This window comes from Salvelinus fontinalis, unplaced genomic scaffold, assembly GCF_029448725.1.
Source record: "Salvelinus fontinalis isolate EN_2023a unplaced genomic scaffold, ASM2944872v1 scaffold_1468, whole genome shotgun sequence".
Classification (NCBI taxonomy): domain Eukaryota; kingdom Metazoa; phylum Chordata; class Actinopteri; order Salmoniformes; family Salmonidae; genus Salvelinus; species Salvelinus fontinalis.
The window spans coordinates 20,186-38,893 of record NW_026601677.1 but is presented as its reverse complement, the minus strand read 5'-3'; the positions used below and the strand labels follow the sequence as shown (position 1 = coordinate 38,893).

Sequence of the window (18,708 nt, the reverse complement as noted above, 5' to 3'; positions counted from 1 at the left end):
GTCGTCTATACCGACAGCTGTACAGAAGGCAAAACCAGGTCCCTTCGTGCGCTCTCCAGAAAACAGGAAACTGGTGACGCGTCATACAAAGAGCATTTATTCGAGCCCAGATCAAGTTTTACACTCAATTTCTTCTCTCACTGCCTGTCGACATCTAGTGGAAGACGTATGAAGTGCATGTAATCTAATAAATATCAAGGACCTTTATAGGCAGCCCCTAGAAGAGAGCATCGATTTCAGATTTTCCACTTCCTGTCAGGAAGTTTGCTGCAAAATAAGTTCTGTTTTACTCACAGATATAATTCAAACGGTTTTAGAAACTAGAGTGTTTTCTATCCAATAGTAATAATAATATGCATATTGTACGAGCAAGAATTGAGTACGAGGTCGTTTAAAATGGGCACCTTTTATCCGGCTACTCAATACTGCCCCTGCAGCCCAAACAGGTTAAAGGCAGACCTCTATCTTCAACCCAAGCGATGTAGTCCCATCTAATAGAGCGTCCCTCTACCCCGCATGTCTGCTCGTGGACGACGTAGGGAAGGGTTGTGCGCAAACGGTCCGCTAAGACGCTAGTCTACACACAGCATGGTCAAAGGCCGGCAGTTGCCAAGGTCTGTGGCGTCCCCCTTCTTGTAAAGAAGTGACAGCACACCGACGGCCATTGATCCCCCCGGGACGCCCGTCTCGAGGATGGCCTTCAAGACTTCAAAGACCACCGGTCCGAGTATCCCCCAAAACTTGAGGTAAAACTCTGCCGGCAGCCCATCCATCCCAGGCACCTTTCCTTTTCCCATCCACTTCGAGGGAGATCTGAGCCTCCATCGCTTCTCTAATGTCCTCCGGCAATTGCCGGGACAAGTGTTCTAAAAACACACTTCCCTGCTCTACATCTATTACCCTCTCCTTAAAGAACCCTCGGAAATGGTTAGTGGTCACTCTGACCATCTCCTCTGGCTCTCTAGCTACACTACCATTTTCTCCCCTTACCCCGTACATTACTTTCCTACTCTGGCCCTAACCGACTTAAAGAACATAGCGGAACAAGTCTCGTTATGTTCTAAAAAGCCACTATGCGCACGCTCTAGGAAAGCTCGAGCCTTCCGCTCCTGCAGCTCCCTGAGTTGCGCCTTCAGGGCAGTGGATCTCTCCCAGTTGACCGACCCGCCGAGGTTGCCTGCCTCGTACTCGAGCTCGAGCAACCTTTTGGATATGATCCACCTCCCTCCTTTCCTCCCTTTTTCTCCTCTTACAATATCCTAATCCTTACCTTGACTAAGTCCCACCACTCTAATACCCCCTCGCACATGGAACGGAGGCCTTCAAGCCCCCGAAACACACCAATAAAGGCATTAACGAAAGCTTGCTCATCCAGCACATCCCGATCTAATTTCCAGTACCTCCTACCGAAGAGGCAGACTGGAGAACTCACCTGCAGGAGCACCCCGTCGTGATCTGAAAAGAAAACAGGCAACAGCCGACCAGACAACTGACCCAAAGACCTGGATAGAAAAATACACTGCTCAAAAAAATAAAGGGAACACTTAAACAACACAATGTAACAACAAGTCAATCACACTTCTGTGAAATCAAACCGTCCACTTAGGAAGCTACACTGACAATAAATTTCACATGCTGTTGTGCAAATAGAATAGACAAAAGGTGGAAATTATAGGCAATTAGCCAGACAACCCCAATAAAAGAGTGATTCTGCAGGTGGTGACTATAGACGACTTCTCATTTCCTATGCTTCCTGGCTGATGTTTTGGTCACTTTTGAATGCTGGCGGTGCTCTCACTCTAGTGGTAGCACGAGACGGAGCCTACAACCCACAAGTGGCTCAGGTAGTGCAGCTCATCCAGGATGGCACATCAATGCGAGCTGTGGCAAGAAGGTTTGCTATGCCTGTCAGCGTAGTGTCCAGAGCATGGAGGCGCTACCAGGAGACAGGCCAGTACATCAGGAGACGTGGAGGAGGCCGTAGGAGGGCAACAACCCAGCAGCAGGACCGCTACCTCCGCCTTTGAGCAGGAGGAGCACTGCCAGAGCCCTGCAAAATGACCTCCAGCAGGCCACAAATGTGCATGTGTGCTCGAACGGTCAGAAACAGACTCCATGAGGGTGGTATGAGGGCCCGACGTCCACAGCTGGCTGGCTGTTTGTGTTGGCTGGCTGTTTGTGTTGGAGTAGAGTACACATGCTGGCTAGCTGTTTGTGTTGGCTGCTACATTCTACAGAAATACATTCTTTTTTAGAGAGAGAGAACAGGGAATAAAACAAACACTGGTTTCAAATCATATCTGTGGCCATGCTACCATAATATATTCTCAAAGTACAGTACACATGCTACATGCTATACAAGCGTACCCTCACAATGAATAGCCCACGTGTACGTTACACATTTCATAAAATTTGCATATATTGCAACTAAAACGTAAAAACTATCACATAACATTTTATATTACAAACAACGGCATTAGCATGACAAGAACTTACCAATCCAAAACGATATCCTCTCCTTCCAAGAAATATACCTCAGTTTCAGAATCATAAGCGGCAGCTCCCACAGATTCGTCCTCAGATAACATTTCGTCCTCGATCAATTTCTTCTAAAACTGCCTCTACATTGCTATATCTAGTCTTGGACTTAGCTTTCCCAGACTTATTCGCCATGATTTTCGATGAAAATACAGTTGAAGATGCACGTTGCCGAAATACCGCTGCGCGTAATAACTTTCAGTCCTTCATCGTTGAAATGCGAATTGAAAAGACTGCTGTTGCGAACACGTTCTCCGTGTGAGTTCGTCTCCAAACAAATTACCATTTGATAGTGCCATTTACCTCTGTTCAATGGCTATCTAACCAGCTAGATTTCAAGACGATGAGTGGTCATTGGGTTAAAATACAGTCAATCAAAGAGACAATGGTCATCCGATTGGTGCGCAAATTAGGTCAGAGGTCGTTGTCTTCCAATCGTTTTTTTCAGATCAATACGTCCCGCAAAATGACCCATCAAGTTCGGTTGTGTTACAAACAAACAGTTGATTTCAAGGAAACCAAACCTGACTGGATAACGTCAGGTTTAGTCAGTGTATTTAGGTCGGATGTTTCGGCAAAAATTTTATGACATGAAATTCAACGATATAAGCGTTAACAAAATGTTTCGTGTTAGGCTATAAAAAATGGATTTAACCGAACAAAAGACCATTCAGTGTGTAACAATGAGCCTTGGGATTGCAAACAGAGAAGATTTTCCACAGGTAAACCATTTCTTTCAATGCAATCTGTGATAATGTTACGCTTGTGCTGGTTGGAAAAGTATTTATTTGTGGAGCGCTGAGCTCAGATAATCGCATCCTATTCTTTCGCAGTAAATCATTTTTTAAATCTGACAATGCAGTTAGATTAGCAAGATTCGAGGCTTTTGAAGCATGTGAGACTTTTATTTTCAGGAATGTTTAATATGACTATTTGTGGCGATCACCGTAAGTTGTCTATTTTCAAACCCGGATCCGGGATCCGTACTCAGTAGAAGATAATGACAGACCTCTATCTTCTACCCAAGCGATAGAGTCCCTGATCAACTGTAGGTTCCATCTAATAGAGCGTCCCTCTACCCCGCACGTCTGATCCTCATGGGCGACGTAGGGAAGGGCTGTGCGCAAACGGTCCGCTAAGACCTTTACTAGCATCTTATAATCCACACACAGCATGGTCAACGGCAACTAGGTCAGTTGCTTCCCCCTTCTTATAAAGAAGTGACAGCACACCAACCGCCATTGATCCCCCCGGGACCCCCGTCTCAAGGATGGTCTTCAAGACTTCGAGGACCACCGGTCCAAGAATACCCCAAAACTTGAGGTAAAACTCAGCCGGCAGCCCATCCATCCCAGGCACCTTCCCTTTTCCCATCCTCTTCGAGGGAGATCTGAGCCTCCATCACGTCTCTAATGCCCTCCGGCAATCGCCGGGACAAGTGTTCTAAAAACACATTTCCCTGCTCTACATCTATTACCCTCTCCTTAAAAAAAACTCGGAAATGGTCAGTTGTCACCCTGACCATTTCCTCCGGGTCTCTAACTATACTGCCATTTTCTTCCCTAACCCCATGCATTACCTTCCTACTCTGTCTGGCCCTAACTGACTTAAAGAACATAGCGGAACAAGTCTCATTATGTTCTAGAAAGCCATTATGTGCACGCTCCAGGAAAGCTTGAGCCTTCCGCTCCTGCAGCTCCCTGAGCTGTGCCTTCAGGGTTGTGAATCTCTCCCAGTCAATCGACCCGCCGAGGTTGCCTGCCTCGTACTCGAGTTCGAGCAACCTTTGGATACGATCCACCTCCCTCCTTTCCTCCCTTTTCTTCCTCCTACAATACCCTCTTATAAAGGCCCTAATCCTTACCTTAACTAAATCCCACCACTCTAACACCCCCTCGCACATGGACCGGAGGCCTTCAAGGCCCCGAAAGAAACCAAAAGAGGCGTCAACGAAAACTTGCTCCTCCAGCACATCCCGATCTAACTTCCAGAGGCAGACTGGCGCCCCCACCTGCAGGAGCACCCCGTCGTGGTCCGAAAAGAAAACGGGCAACAAACGCCCAGTCAACTGACCCAAAGACCTGGATAAGAAAATATAGTCGAGCCTCCGCGCAAACCCCCTGGAGTTGCGTCATGTAGGACCGGCCATTGTCGGAGCAGTGTGCAGGCCACCATCAACCAGACCATGGCAAGCCATTAGCCCGGTGATAGCGCCTGCACTATCCCCCCCTACCCCTAAATCTATATTAAAATTCCCCCCTATCACTAAATGCCTATTTGTGACACACAGGGGCGCCAGAGAGTCCACCATCTCCCTCCTGTCTGCCGCCACCTGTGGCCCGTACACCACCACTAATCTAAACTTACAATCCCTTATTGCGACATCCACCCCCAAAACCCTCCCCTGCATTATCACAAATGAACCCTCCACCTTTACCTCCCTGTGCCCACACAATATCCCTACCCCTGTTGAGTGCACCTCTCCTATACCCCAAAACAATTCTCCCTTATCCCACTCCCTCCTAAATCTACACACATCCCCTCCACCCCTCAGGTAAACCTCCTGTAAAAAACAAAAATCAAAACCCACACACTCCAAAAAACTAAATACCGCCCTCCTCTTAACAAAATCCCTTAAACCCCTTACATTTAAACTAACAAAAGTAAAATTATAGAAATAAAACTAACACATAAACCAATACTTCACACAACTACTAAACACAAAACAGAAAAACCAAAACAGGAGACTCACCCGATGCTCCACTTCTCCTTTTCTACCAGCGGGGACGCCATTCTTTCTCCCGACGTCCCCCCCTCTTCCTCCGTATCAGCTCCCCAGGATCTATAAAAAGTGTTTGGCTCCCTCCCCCTCACTTCCAAATCATCCCTCAGACTACTGACCGAGGACCCCACGTCCCCATACAGGTTTCCTGTCCCTCCCTCTCTCTCCCACCCCAGTTCCAAAACCTGGAGGTCCAGCTCCTCCAGGGGTGCTAATGAAGGTGAAAGAGCGGGAGACCACGAAGGCCCCCCCACTCCCCCCCCCCCCCCCCCCCCCCCCCGCTTTCTAAAGGTTCCACCTTTTTCTTCTTCTTTTTCTTTTGTAATATCACCGGGTGGCCCCTTCTCTCCCTTTCCCTATCCGCCTCCATGAACAAACCCTTCTCCCTCATCTCCTTCTCAAACTCCCTGTCATATTTTCCAAGCGACCTCCTAAATTCCCCGTCCCCCATCCCCCTAACCTCTTTCTCAAAAATGTCATTAATCTGTTTGTTTTCCTCCTCTCTCCATCCCTCTATCGGCCCTTTCTTCTTCACCACCTCCAAAATTTTCCCCTAGATTATTCTTTCTGTCTCCTCAACCCTCTTCTTACAATCCCTACTTATTTCCTCCATTTCACCCCCTTCTCCTTCCCTTTCTCTCCTTTTCCCTCCTTCCCCTCCTCCCCCCTGTCCTGACTACCTCTCCTTCCATATCTACCTCTGCCCCCTCCCCCTCTCCTTCTGCCCCGGCCCCCTCTCCTTCTTTCCCATCTCTACCATCCTGCTCCCCAGACAAAACCTTCTCCCTAACCTCCTTCTCATACTCCATCCTCACCCTCTCCAATTCCCCTACCCTTCACCGGCCCCTTCTCTATCCCTCAACTTTTCAAGGACTTCTTTTTTCTGTTCCATGTCCAATTCATCCACTTCTGCTTCCTTCCTCTCCTCTCCTTCTGTCCCAACCACCTCTCCTTCTGCCCCAACCACCTCTCCATCTCGACCACCTCTCCTTTTGTCCCAGCCACCACTCCTTCTGTCCTGGCCCTCTTCTTTTTCTTCTCTCACTGGTTCCTTCGGTGCAGTTCCTCCCTCTCTGCCACCACCTTCTTCCCGCTCCTCTTCTCTTCTACCCCATCCCCCGCTCTCGCTCCCCCCCAGCTGCAGACGCGTATGACCTCTTCCTAGCCGGGCAGTCTCGCCACAGGTGTGCCTCCGAGCCACACCCATGACATGTTTTAGGCTCAGCACAGTCCCTCGCCTCGTGCTCACCAGACCCACAGACCCTGCACTTCCTAGCACCACACGAGGCGACACTATGGCCGTAGGCCATACAACGCCTGCAAAATTGAGGCCGACGGGCATAGTATAACGTCCCCCTGTCAGCCCCCAGGGAGAACATTGCTGGAGGATGGAGGTAACCTCCGAGGCCCCCTGGATCCTCTCTAAGAAGAGCCTGGTATCCCCTCCTCCCAGTCCAAAAACCTAGAGTCCTTGAGGAGCCTTCCCGAGGATATATTGTCCATATACCTCCCCAAGAAAGTCCTCACCTCTTCTTCTTTCACGTGGGGATTGTACATCCTCACAGTCACTATTCTATAATTGTTCTTTGCCAAACTTTTCACTACATAGTGGCACATTGGTCTTTCTTTCTCAAACTCTTACTGTCCGCATTATTTCCTCATGCTTCTCCTCTGTATATAACGTGACCTCAAAAGCTCTCTCCGCTGGATTCTACGGGAGGCAAAGAACATCTTTTACCCCCAGCTTGAGCACCCCCATCAGCAGGGTCCTCCCAAAAACCTCTCTTCCAAAAGGCTGCAATTCCTTTTCCTCCCATGTAAACCGCACCGTGTTTGCGAGACCAATCCCCGGGACCGCCATTCTTGTCTTATCCAGAAAAAAAACCTCTTCTGTATAAAACCTCTCTTTTCACTTCCAAAAACCAAATTAATACATCACCACGCACCACACAATATTCCACTCCAGGGAAAAACCCCTACCAAACAATATTCCACTCCAGGGAAAAACCCCTATCGCTTTCCTACTTTGACCTTCTGACTCAGCGAGCTCTGGGGCACCTCGGTACCAAGCTTGATCTGAGCCAAAAGGCCGAGAAGCAATAACCCACAAATGGAACCCTGCACCCGCCGGGCACCCGGGGGTCTCGGCAGACTTTGGCGGTTTGGCAAAAGGTGCCTCCTCCTCCTCCTCCACTTCCACTTCCATTTCCGACTCCCTGTTCGAAAAATCCATTTAATATGTAGTCCCCCGATGGGGGACGTATCAGATATTAAACTGATAAGAACAGGTTTTTTTTCTTTTGTAAAAGTTTTATTGATGCATTTTCCTTTAAAACAGCTCACATTTTTTATTCATTTTTACACATACGAACGGCCTAAAGAGCATAAAAACCAGCATTGCATTACAATTATTTTTTATAAAAGGTACAAGTTGTTTATTTAAATAAATAAAACAATCATACATAAAAGTACCCTTTATTGTAAAAACCAATCTGATAAAAGCCATTTAAAATGTGTATTAATGATTTAACAAAGTAAAACATTTTTAAGACATGGAAAGCCTGTCAAAGTCCCTTTGTTAAAAGGCTGTCTTTAGTCCTTTATACAGGGACGGGGTGAGTCCTTATCAAAAAAGCCTCCTCCTGCTCTTCCAAATTGACTCCGTACCCATCCGTCGGGGCCCAGAGGAGACCCCTCCCCTAGGCGCATCGCCCTAGGCTCCGTAGAGCTGTCATGCCGTGCCCGCCGGGACCTCAGGTGTTGTGGGGGACCCTTCGCTTGGGGTCGAGGCCCCCTTTCGTTCGTACCACCCCATGGCATCCTTGGCTACCAAAGCCACTGCCTGGGGGGTGGTCTCTACCTGTTTTCCTACCAGCAGGTTGCGGGAGGACCACAATGCGTCAATAAGACACGTAAGGGTGGGCCAGAGTTCTGTGAAGGCCTTTGGTGAAATAGGCCTTCGGCCCACCCCATACAGCACGAGCTGCGGCGTTAGGTCCTCCCCTGCTGGCAGACGTGGGGAGATCAGGGGGCCTGCTTCCTTCCACAGGTCCCTTGCAGCTCTGCACTCCCAGAGCAAGTGCCTCACCGACTCTTCTTGGCCGCAGCCTGGTCGGGGGCATGCGGATGTCCTCGCCATGCCCCGGGAGTGCATGACGGCCCTGACCGGGAGGATCTCATGGGCGACCATCCAGGACAGGTCACGATGCCAATTCAGCAGAGCAGGATGGGCCACGTTGCGCCAAACCGTGGTGGGCTCACCTATAGCGAGCCCTCGCACTGGACACACCGGTTCCCGTTCCTGCACAAGAGAGAAAAGAGAGCGGTGTTTGGTTAAAACTGTGACAGGCTCCTTTTCCAGTTTAAAATGTCTTAAACTTTTTGTGCTGGGCATAGTGTGTGGGGAGCAGGAAAGAGACTGGGGCTCGCAGGTCGACTGGGATCAGCCTCAGGGATCTGAGGTAAGACCCCAGCCAGAACCGTGCGAGGGCCTGGGTCTTGTTGCTGACCGGGGAGGTGGCGAGAGTCAGATGTAACGCTGTGTAGCGGCTGCCCAGGAACAGGTAGAGGTCAGGCAAGCCTTTCCCCCCCTGAGCCTGGGCCTCTTTACCACCTCCCTCCTCAGCCTCTCCCACTTGCTTCCCCACAGGAAATAAAACAGCATCCGGTCCAGAGCTAAAAGAGTTGTTCGTGGGGGGATAAAAACAGAACTGATTTAATAAAAGCACAGGTAAAATCACAGCCTTGATGATTAAAACCTTGCCCTCAAATGTCAGCTGTCTCAGTCCCCAAAAACCCAGTCTCTGTCTTACAGTCCCTAAAATCCTGGTCCAATTACCACTACCTCCTCCCTCCCTGTCAAATTTTACCCCCAGAACCCTTATGTCTGTCATTTTGACTGTCAGAGGTAGTCTGGTCAAGTCTGAGTCTGCCCATGGTCCGAAGAATTGGGCCTCTGTCTTGTTCCTGTTCAGTCTCGCCCCAGAGGCTTGTCCGTACCAGTCAGTCGTGTCCAGGGTCCTGTCAACAGATAAAAGGTCGGTACATAAAATGTTGACGTCGTCCATATAAAAAACGCACTTGGCAGTCATCCCCCCACTCCCCGGGATACTCACCCCACTGATCCGTTGGTCCCTTCTCAAGACCTGTGCCAATGGCCCGATGCAAGCAACAAACAGGAGGGGAGATAACGGCATCCCTGACGGACACCGCAGTGTACTCCCACTGCTCTTGACAAATGCCCATTTACAAGGATTCTGCTGGTGATGTCCCCATACAGCAATCCCACCCAAGCTAGAAACCTTTCTGGGAACCCCATTTTTTGCAGTACCTTGAAGAGGTACTGGTAAGAGACCCGATCAAAAGCTTTCTCAAAATCTAAATTTAGGACTATAAGCCACATGTTTCTGTCTCTCGCATAACAGATGGCATCTCTGATCAGTACAAGGCTGTCCGTGATCTTCCTTCCCGGAATGGCACAGGCTTGATCCGGGTGGATCACCTCCCCTAAAACAGAAGACATTCTGAGTGTTAAAACCTTGGTAAAAAGTTTACAATCAAAATTTAAAAGGGTAATCGGTCTCCAGTTTGTCAGGTCAGTCCTGTCATTTTTCTTATGTAAAAGGGTCACATTACCTACTCTAAAACTGTCAGGTAGTCTGTCGAGTTGTTCCAAGTCAGTAAAAACAGTCAGAAGATTGTCGGCTAAAACATCCCAAAAGGTCAGATAAAACTCCAAGGGGAGGCCGTCCTCCCCCGGTGATTTACCCCTCTTAAAATGTCTCAGTCCTTCGTCGAGTTCAGTCATTGTCAGATCTTTCGTTAGGTCATCCGTGCTGGGTATGGTCCTGTCAATGTATGTTAAAACGTCCTCCATAATCTCCTCACATACATCTTTTACCCCGAACAGTTCCCCATAAATATCCTTGACTACTCCTTTAATTCCCTCTGTGTCTGTTTTTAAAACCCCATCTTTATCTTTTAACCCTGTCATTAACCCACCCTTGCTAACTATCTTCTTAAAAAAGTACCTAGTGCACTTCTCCCCCTCTTCTAATTCCCTTTCCTTGCTTCTTAAAATAACGCCCTTGCTCTTATGTTCTGCTAAAAATGCCATTTCTTTCTTTACTTCTTTAATTTCTTGGTTAAAATCAAAGCCCTGTTGGCAAAAGTTAAAATACCGTTCCAGTCGCTTCTGCAGTCCCAACATGCGTCTATCCTGTTTATTGCTTTCCCTCTTTCCTATCTCCCTGAAGAAGGTCCTCGTCTTACCCTTCACCATTTCCCACCACTGTGTTCGTGCATCAAAGAAGTCCTGTAGCGTCTGCCACTGGCTGAACTGCTCCCTGTACTGACTAACTACTCTATCATCTTCTAAAAGGGAGCAGTTCAGTTTCCAGGGCCCTCGTACTACAGTCACACCCGAAGTTAGTGAAAGGGTGCACGTCAGCATTACGTGATCTGAGAAGAAAGCAGGGGTTATTCTAGCATCGGTTGGCGGGCAATCGCGGGTAAACAGATAATCAATGCGAGAGGCTCTGGTGCCGTCACCACTGGTCCAGGTGAAGCCCTCCTCTCTTGGATGCAGGGTTTTAAAACAGTCAGTTAGTTTAAAATACCTGCACAACCCTTGCAATAAAACACTTGACCTATCTACCTTAAAATCCTCTCCCGCTGCTCTCCTGTCTGCTCTGCTTACCTCTCGAGGACAGGGGTGCCGCTAGCGGCACTCCTCCCACACTCCATTGAAAAGGCAGAGCGGCAAATTCAAAAAATACATTTTTTTTAAATATTTAACTTTCACACATTAACAAGTCCAATACAGCATATGAAAGGCAGACATCTTGTGAATCTAGCCAACATGTCCGATTTTTAAAATGTTTTACAGGGAAGACAAAATATGTAAATCTATTAGCTAACCACCTTAGCAAAAGACACCACTTTTTTTTACTCCATCAGTTTTTTACTCCATCAGCAGCTATCACAAATTCGACCAAATGAAGATATATATAGCCACTAACCAAGAAACAACTTCCTAAGATGACAGTCTGATAACATATTTATTGTATAGCATATGTTTTTTTTGAAAAATGTGCATATTTATGGTATAAATCATAAATTACATTTCAGCTACACTCAAAAATTGCACCGAAAGCAGCCATAACATTTACAGACACCAACATCAAATACCTAATTACTCCTCATAAAACATTTCGGAGAAATACATACTGTGCAGCAATTGAAAAACAGGATTCTTGTGATTCCAGACAATATTTCCGATTTATGAAATGTTTTACATCAAACTAAATGTAGCGCTAAATTAGCATAGCCACGCCAGACAGACACACTTGGGCGCGCGCGACCAGTTGACATGCACGACAGATATATGAAATAACATTATAAATTTGGTCTTACTTTGGCTGATCTTTCATCAAAATGTTGATCAAGTTGTCCTTAGTCCAGAATAGTCGTTCAATCCATTCAGAATGGCAACTTTCCATCTTCCTTTAGCAGGGGTACTAGTCGAGTGGCATGGATCTCTCCAAAGTAAACAAAGGAAACATTACGGAACACGGCAAAACTCCCGAAAAAATTCAAATAATCTGATTAAACTATATTGAAAAAACATACATTACGATGACATGGTCTCATTTATCAAATCAAATCCGAGCTGGAGATAGTTCACATCAGAAACGGCAGCAAAACAAAACATGATATCTCTCCCAAGTCGCGCGCTTCTGACTTCCTGAAATTGACGGTCACGCCAAAGAAATAGGTCTTATTTCACGTCAGAACAAGATAAACGCAAGATTTCTCTTCTGACGTCCTCTTGACACCCAGAGGAAGGCGTACGAGGTGTGTTTCGGGTCATAGGTGGCATGACCATGTATAGGCAGAGCGTTGAAGCGAGCATAAACATCTTGCATTTTACTTCCTGGTCGGGGAAAGTGCTGCCAAAGGACTTGTGTTCCACTCAGAGAAAAAATTAAAACGGTTTTAGAAACTATAGACTCTTTTCTATCCAATACTATTAACAATATGCATATTGTAAGAGGAAAAATATATTAAGAGGCCGTTTGAAAATTTGCACATATTTTCCAGTTTTTCCAAAACGCCCCCTATAGCCCCAAAAGGTTGAAACACAGTTAAAATCCCCACCCACCACTAGAGGATCCCTCCCCAGCATGTGGGACTGCAGGTCTTCTAAAAGTGTGCAACGGTCATGTTTGTTGTTAAAACCATATACATTTAGCACGTTAAAATTCCTCCCTATAAAAGTACAGTTGGCTAAAAGAGCACGCCCCCCAAGCACCACTGTGCTCCCCTCACCACCACCTGTGGGGTCTTGAATAAAATGGCAACACCATAGTTTTTATTAAAATTGGATCCGCTCCAAATGGAGGGCCCGCGCTGCCACTTTTCCTCCCATTTGCTGTAAGAGGATAAAAAGGGTAGGCCACACTCCTGTAATAAAAACACATCTGAATTAACACTTTCTAAAAAGGATAAAACCGATTGTGCTCTTATTTCAGTCTTCACACTCCTAACGTTTATGGTGGTGATGTTAAAAGCCATGAAAGAGGTGAGTAAAAACAGTGCTAAAAGGAAAGAAGGCATTAAACCAGTTTAAAAGGGGTTATTTTTCAGATTCTTTCTCTCTCTCCCTACGGGGTAAGGGGGGTGGTAGGGAGAGGAGGTTAAAACAGGGTTTAAAAACGATTCCTGGTTAGGTGAGTTGAGAGGGAAGACCCTGGACTCATCCTCCCCCTGGGAGCTCTCCCACTCCAGTTTACTCTTCTTTTTCTTGCCCTGTTCGGGGTCGGAGAGCTCCTCTGCGTTTCTCTTCCGTAGGGGAAGGTGTTCGCCCAGGGTCTTTTCCCCCCCCTCCCGTACCCTCCTCGCTTGACAGTGTCGGATCATGCTGTCAGACCCACTTGGGGAGCTCTCACTCACCAACTCTCCAGACCCGTCTTTCTCAGCCCTTTCTCCTTCAGGGGTCACTTCAGTCTGGGGCAAGGGGACTGGGGTGGGGAAGGTTTTTGCCTCCCCTCCCACTTCTTCCACCACTGCGCCTTCCGCGCCCTCCACCTCTCCTACCACCTCCTCCACTACCGCCACCACCTCCTCCTCCACTACTGCCACCGCTACCACCTCCACTACTGCCACCGTGGCAACTGCCACTCTCTCCCACTGGCGCTCGGTAGCCCGGTCCGCAGCCGCCGCCTCCATCCTGCCAGCCCTGACCTTGTTGGCCCAGGAGGAGGGGCAGCTGCGGATGAGGTGGGACCGCTCGCCACAGAGGTTGCACGATCTGCCGTTCGTGCAATCCTCGTAGCGGTGGCCCACCACCCGGCACTTCATGCAGACCACCTTGTCGCAGGCGTCTGCTAGGTGGCCATGTTCACTACACTTACGGCACAGCTTGGGCTGGTCCTGGTAGTGAACATGGCCCCTGTTCTCTCCGAGGACTATGGTGGATGGGATGGCATTCAATCCACCATAGCCCCCGGGGTCCTCCCTCTGCTGGACAGTGACCCTCCAGGCCCGTTCACGTTGCAATACCTGCCCAACCATACTGCAACGTCCTCCGGCTGTACCGATTCGTTGTACATACGGACAATAACGGTTTTAATGCTATTGTCCGTCAGCTTGATCACCTTAAACATAGCTGCCAGGGATCCTGCTGTGGCCTGCTGGAGGTCATTTTGCAGGGCTCTGGCAGTGCACCTCCCTGCACAAAGGCGGAGGTAGCGGTCCTGCTGCTGGGTTGTTGCCCTCCTACGGCCTCCTCCCCGTCTCCTGATGTACTGGCCTGTCTCCTGGTAGCGCCTCCATGCTCTGGACACTACGCTGACAGACACAGCAAACCCTTTTGCCACAGCTCGCATTGATGTGCCATCCTGGATGAACTGCACTACCTGAGCCATTTGTGTGGGTTGTAGACTCCGTCTCATGCTACCACTAGAGTGAGAGCACCGCCAGCATTCAAAAGTGACCAAAACATCAGCCAGGAAGCATTGGAACTGAGAAGTGGTCTGTGGTCACCACCTGCAGAACCATTCCTTTTTTGGGGGTGTCTTGCTAATTGCCTATAATTTCCACCTTTTGTCTATCCCATTTGCACAACAGCATGTGAAATTTATTGTCAATCAGTGTTGCTTCCTAAGTGGACAGTTTGATTTCACAGAAGTGTGATTGACTTGGAGTTACATTGTGTTGTTTAAGTGTTCCCTTTATTTTTTTGAGCAGTGTATATACTTCTAACCAACAACAAAAAATTCTCATCTCAACACCTACTAATAAACAATAACCAAATCCTAAACCAATAATCATGGGAGCAAATGTCACTTAGGGCCATCTCCCTGCCCCTGCCCCACCCTCAAGGCCATCCCTTCACCCTCGTCCAGACTACTGACCGGGGACCCCACATCCCCATACAGATAGCCTGTACCTCCCTCCATCGCCCAGCCCAGTGCCATCACCGGGAGGTCCAGCTCCTCCAGGGGTGTAAAAGAGGATGAAGGAGAGGGAGCCCACGAAGGCCCTGCTTCTCCCCCCCCCCCCCCCCCCCCCCTCCGACTCTCCCACCACTTCTCCTCCTCACGCTGTCCCAGGGTTCCACCCTTTTTTCTTTTTCTTTTAATATTCCACCACCAAGGGGTCGATTCTCTCCCCCCCACCATACCGCTCCTCGGGCAAACCCCTGTCCCTAATCACCTCCTCAAAATCCTTTAACACCTCCTCATATTCACCTTCCTTCCATCCCTTAATCGGTCCTCTCTCCCACACCCTTTCCATCACCATTTCAGTTATTGCTCTTTTTACCCTCTCCTCCCTCTGCTGTCCAGACTGGTCTCTCCCCTCCTACCTCCTCCTCTATCTCCTTCCTTTTCTCTCCTTTTGCCTCCTTCCCTTCCTCCCCCTCTGCCCCAGCCACCTCTCCTTCTGTCCCGGCTCTACCATCCTGCTCCCCGGACGAACCCTTCTCCCTAATCCCCTGCCCTCCAGCCCTTTACCGGCCCCTTCCCCCTTCCCCCTTATCCTCTCCTTCAGCGTTCCAAGGAGTTCCTTTTTCTGCCCCATGTCCAAAACCTCCTTCTGCTTCCTTCCCCTCTGTCCCGACCACCTCTCCTTCCATCTCGACCAACTCCTTCTTTCCCGGCCACCTCTCCTTCTGTCCCGGCCACCACTCTTTCTGTCCTGGCCACCACTCCTTCTGTCCCGGCCCTCTTCTCCTCTTCCTCCTCCTCTGCCACCAACTTCTTCCCGCTCCTCAGCTCTCGTTCCCCCCCCAGCTGCAGACGCATATGACCTCTTCCTAGCCGGGCAGTCCCGCCACATGTGTGCCACCGAGCCACACCCATGACATGCTTGACCGACCCACAGTACCTGCACTTCCTCCTGCTGCACGAGGCCGAGGCATGGCCATAGGCCATACAACACCTGCAAAACGGGGGCTGACGTGCATAAAACAACGTCCCCCTATCAGCCCCCAGGGAGAACATTGCCGGAGGATGGAGGTAACCACCCTGTCCCTTTGGATCCTCCCTGAGGAGGGCCTGAAATCCTCTCTTCCCCGTCCAGAAACCCAAAGAGTCTCTGAGGAGCCTGGCTGAGGATACCCTGTCCATAAACCTCCCCAGGAAAGCCCTCACCTCCTCGTCCTTTACATGAGGATTATACATTGTCACTGTCACCACCCTGAAACTGTTCCTCGCCAAGCTCGTAACCTCATACATGTTCATCGGCCTCTCTTCTTTCAGATCCTTCACCCTCTTCATGATTTCCTCATGCTTCTTCTCCGTATAAAAGGTTACATCATGCGCATTTTCTATAGGGTTATCCTGGAAGCAGAGGACATCTCCCACCGTCAACTTCAAGGCTCCCATCAATATCGTTCTTGCAAAGGTATCTCTCCCGACTTGCTCCACCTCTTTATTCCTCCATGCAAAACACACCGTGTTGGTCAATCCAATCGCCGGGATCCCCTTCTCCATATTCTCCATTCCAAAACGACTTCCAAAAAAAACGAAAATTGCCACCAAAACAATAAACTTTCCTCCCTCCGGTCTTCCTTCGACCTTCTGACTCAGCGAGCTGTGGGGCACCTCGGTACCAAGCTTGATCTGAGCCAAAAGGCCGAGAAGCAATAACCCACAAATGGTACCCTGCAGCCGCCGGGCACCCGGGGGTCTCGGCAGACTTTGGCGGTTCGGCAAAAGGTGGCTCCCCCCCCCCCCCCCCCCACCCCTTCCCTGGCGACAGACAGACAGGCGGGTGTTTTATTTTTATTTTTTTAAAGTCGCTTATTCGTCTTTAAGTCACTAGCTCTTTACGCCTAGTGCGACGACTATTTGTTCAAAGCCCGGCAAATACGCCAGTCGTCGGGCTTGAACTCAATTGCCCTTAGCGACTACTTGGGAGTGGAAAAATAAACCGCTCCGATTCTAAGTCAAATGCATGAGCAAAAAGTCTCTGCGGCGGCGGCGGCGTCATCATCTCTGTCAATTTCTCTTGAAACAAGATATAGCGGACTCTGCAAGAAGCAAAGCCCTTCCAAAAATACGTTGAACTCATGAGTGTTCCTCTCCACGGAAATCCTTAGTAAAAGGCGAAAGGCTTGTGCGTAATGAAGAGAAACCAGAGTCGTATGGAAGTCAGAGGCCGGTCGGGGCCCGAGACACACTGTGCACTCTAGGCCGGTAACTCGCAGGTGGGTGGTCACCCAACCCACTCTGCCAACTTTTCGAGGGCTGTGTGTGGGTAAAAAGTCAGTCAGTCAGTCAGTCAGTCAAACAGACAGACAGACACTCACTATCCTGGCCAACTTTTTTTTTTTTTTTTTAACCCTCCCGTTGTCTCGGCGGGTCAGAGCGACCCCGGGCAGTTCCGAGTTGATTGCCCGTGTCTGTGTGTGGGTCGGAGTGACCCCGGCAGCCTTAGCAAGGTGTATGTTGTAACCCTCCTGCCCCTGTGTGGGCGGGGTCATAGTGACGTCAGAGGGGTCAGAGTGACCCCGGCGGCGTTAGCAAGGTGTATGTTGTAACCCTCCTGCCCCTGCCCCTGTGTGGGCGGGGTCATAGTGACGTCAGAGGGGTCAGAGTGACCCTCGGCAGCGTCACCTGTCGCTTCCCCCGTGTCTGTGTGGGTCAGAGAGACCCCGGCAGGCCGGGGTCACAGTGACCCAACACCACCACCTGCTGGATACTAGTAAAAGGTCCTGCCCCAAAATTGACATTCTCAACATTCCGGGCAAGGGCCTGTGTCGAATACGGCGTGTCTGCCCCCAAACGGGCCCTTGGGCACCGTGTGAGTTTGGATATCGAATCTAAAAACGCCCCCCTACAAACTACTTTCCCTTGGTTGTGGAAATTGTGCCTTTCGGGTATGGCTGTTGTTAGACAACCTTCCCCTTGCCTCGGCGGGACAGAGTGACCACCGGCCAGCGTTCTGAGTCGATTCCCAGTGTCTGTGTGGGTTAGAGAGACCCCGGCAGCATTTAGCAAGGTGTATGTTGTAACCCTCCTACCCCTGTCTGGGCCAGGTCACATTGACCCGAGCCCTGTTGTAAGCCCTGCGTTATGAGTTGTTCCCCTCTGTTCCGGGGGCCTGGGGTCAGAGAGACCCCGGCGGCGTTAGCAAGGTGTATGTTGTAAACCCTCCCCTCCTACCCCTGTCTGAGCCGGGTCGGAGTGACCCGGGGCCTGTGTTAGGAGTTGTTCCCCTCTGTCTGGGCCGGGTCGGAGTGACCCCGGCAGGGTCCAGTTGTCCCCACCAACTCTGTGCACGACCTCGGTGCTATCACGCGGGTAGGCCAGCCGAGCGTCCCGGATGGGACCGAAGGGGCCAAGGGGCCGAAGGGGCGAAGGGGCGAAGGGGCGAAGGGCCGAAGGAGCAGGCAGGGCCGACCACGCGCCTCGTCCATTCGCGTGCCTCGTCCCATTCACGTGGCCACCGTAAGCAGGGCGTAGAGAGGCTACTAATATTGTCAGGAAGAAGAAGAAGAAGAAGAAGAAGAGGACGACGACGAGGACGACGACGAGGACGACGACGAGGAGGAATACGACCCCGCCGAACGTGAGCCCTCCGCCTACGACAGTAAGCAGGGCGTAGAGAGCCTACTAATATTGTCAGGAAGAAGAAGAACAAGAAGAAGAACAACAACAAGAACAACAACAACAACAACAACAACAAGAAGAACAAGATGAGGACGATGATGAGGACGACGACGACGAGGACGACGACGACGAGGAATACGACCCCGCCGAGCGTGTTGCCTCCGCCTACGACGCCTCGCAGTCCCGGTTTCAGCGCGGCTCAGGTCCTGGAACAGATATCCTCCAGCGTCGACCAAGAAGACGAAGAAGACTACTGCGATTCCGAAGAGG

At 49.8% G+C, this 18,708-nt stretch overlaps 1 non-coding gene and 1 pseudogene across 1 annotated transcript; both read right to left on the bottom strand.

Annotated features, from left to right (window-relative positions):
- Positions 1 to 7,487: 7,487 nt before the first annotated feature.
- LOC129849463 (U2 spliceosomal RNA) lies at positions 7,488 to 7,633 on the bottom strand (annotated as a pseudogene).
- Positions 7,634 to 16,853: 9,220 nt separating this feature from the next.
- On the bottom strand, positions 16,854 to 16,969 carry LOC129849464 (U5 spliceosomal RNA). Its single transcript, XR_008758658.1, has one exon. It is a non-coding gene; the product is annotated as a U5 spliceosomal RNA (small nuclear RNA).
- Between the last annotated feature and the right edge of the window lie 1,739 nt (positions 16,970 to 18,708).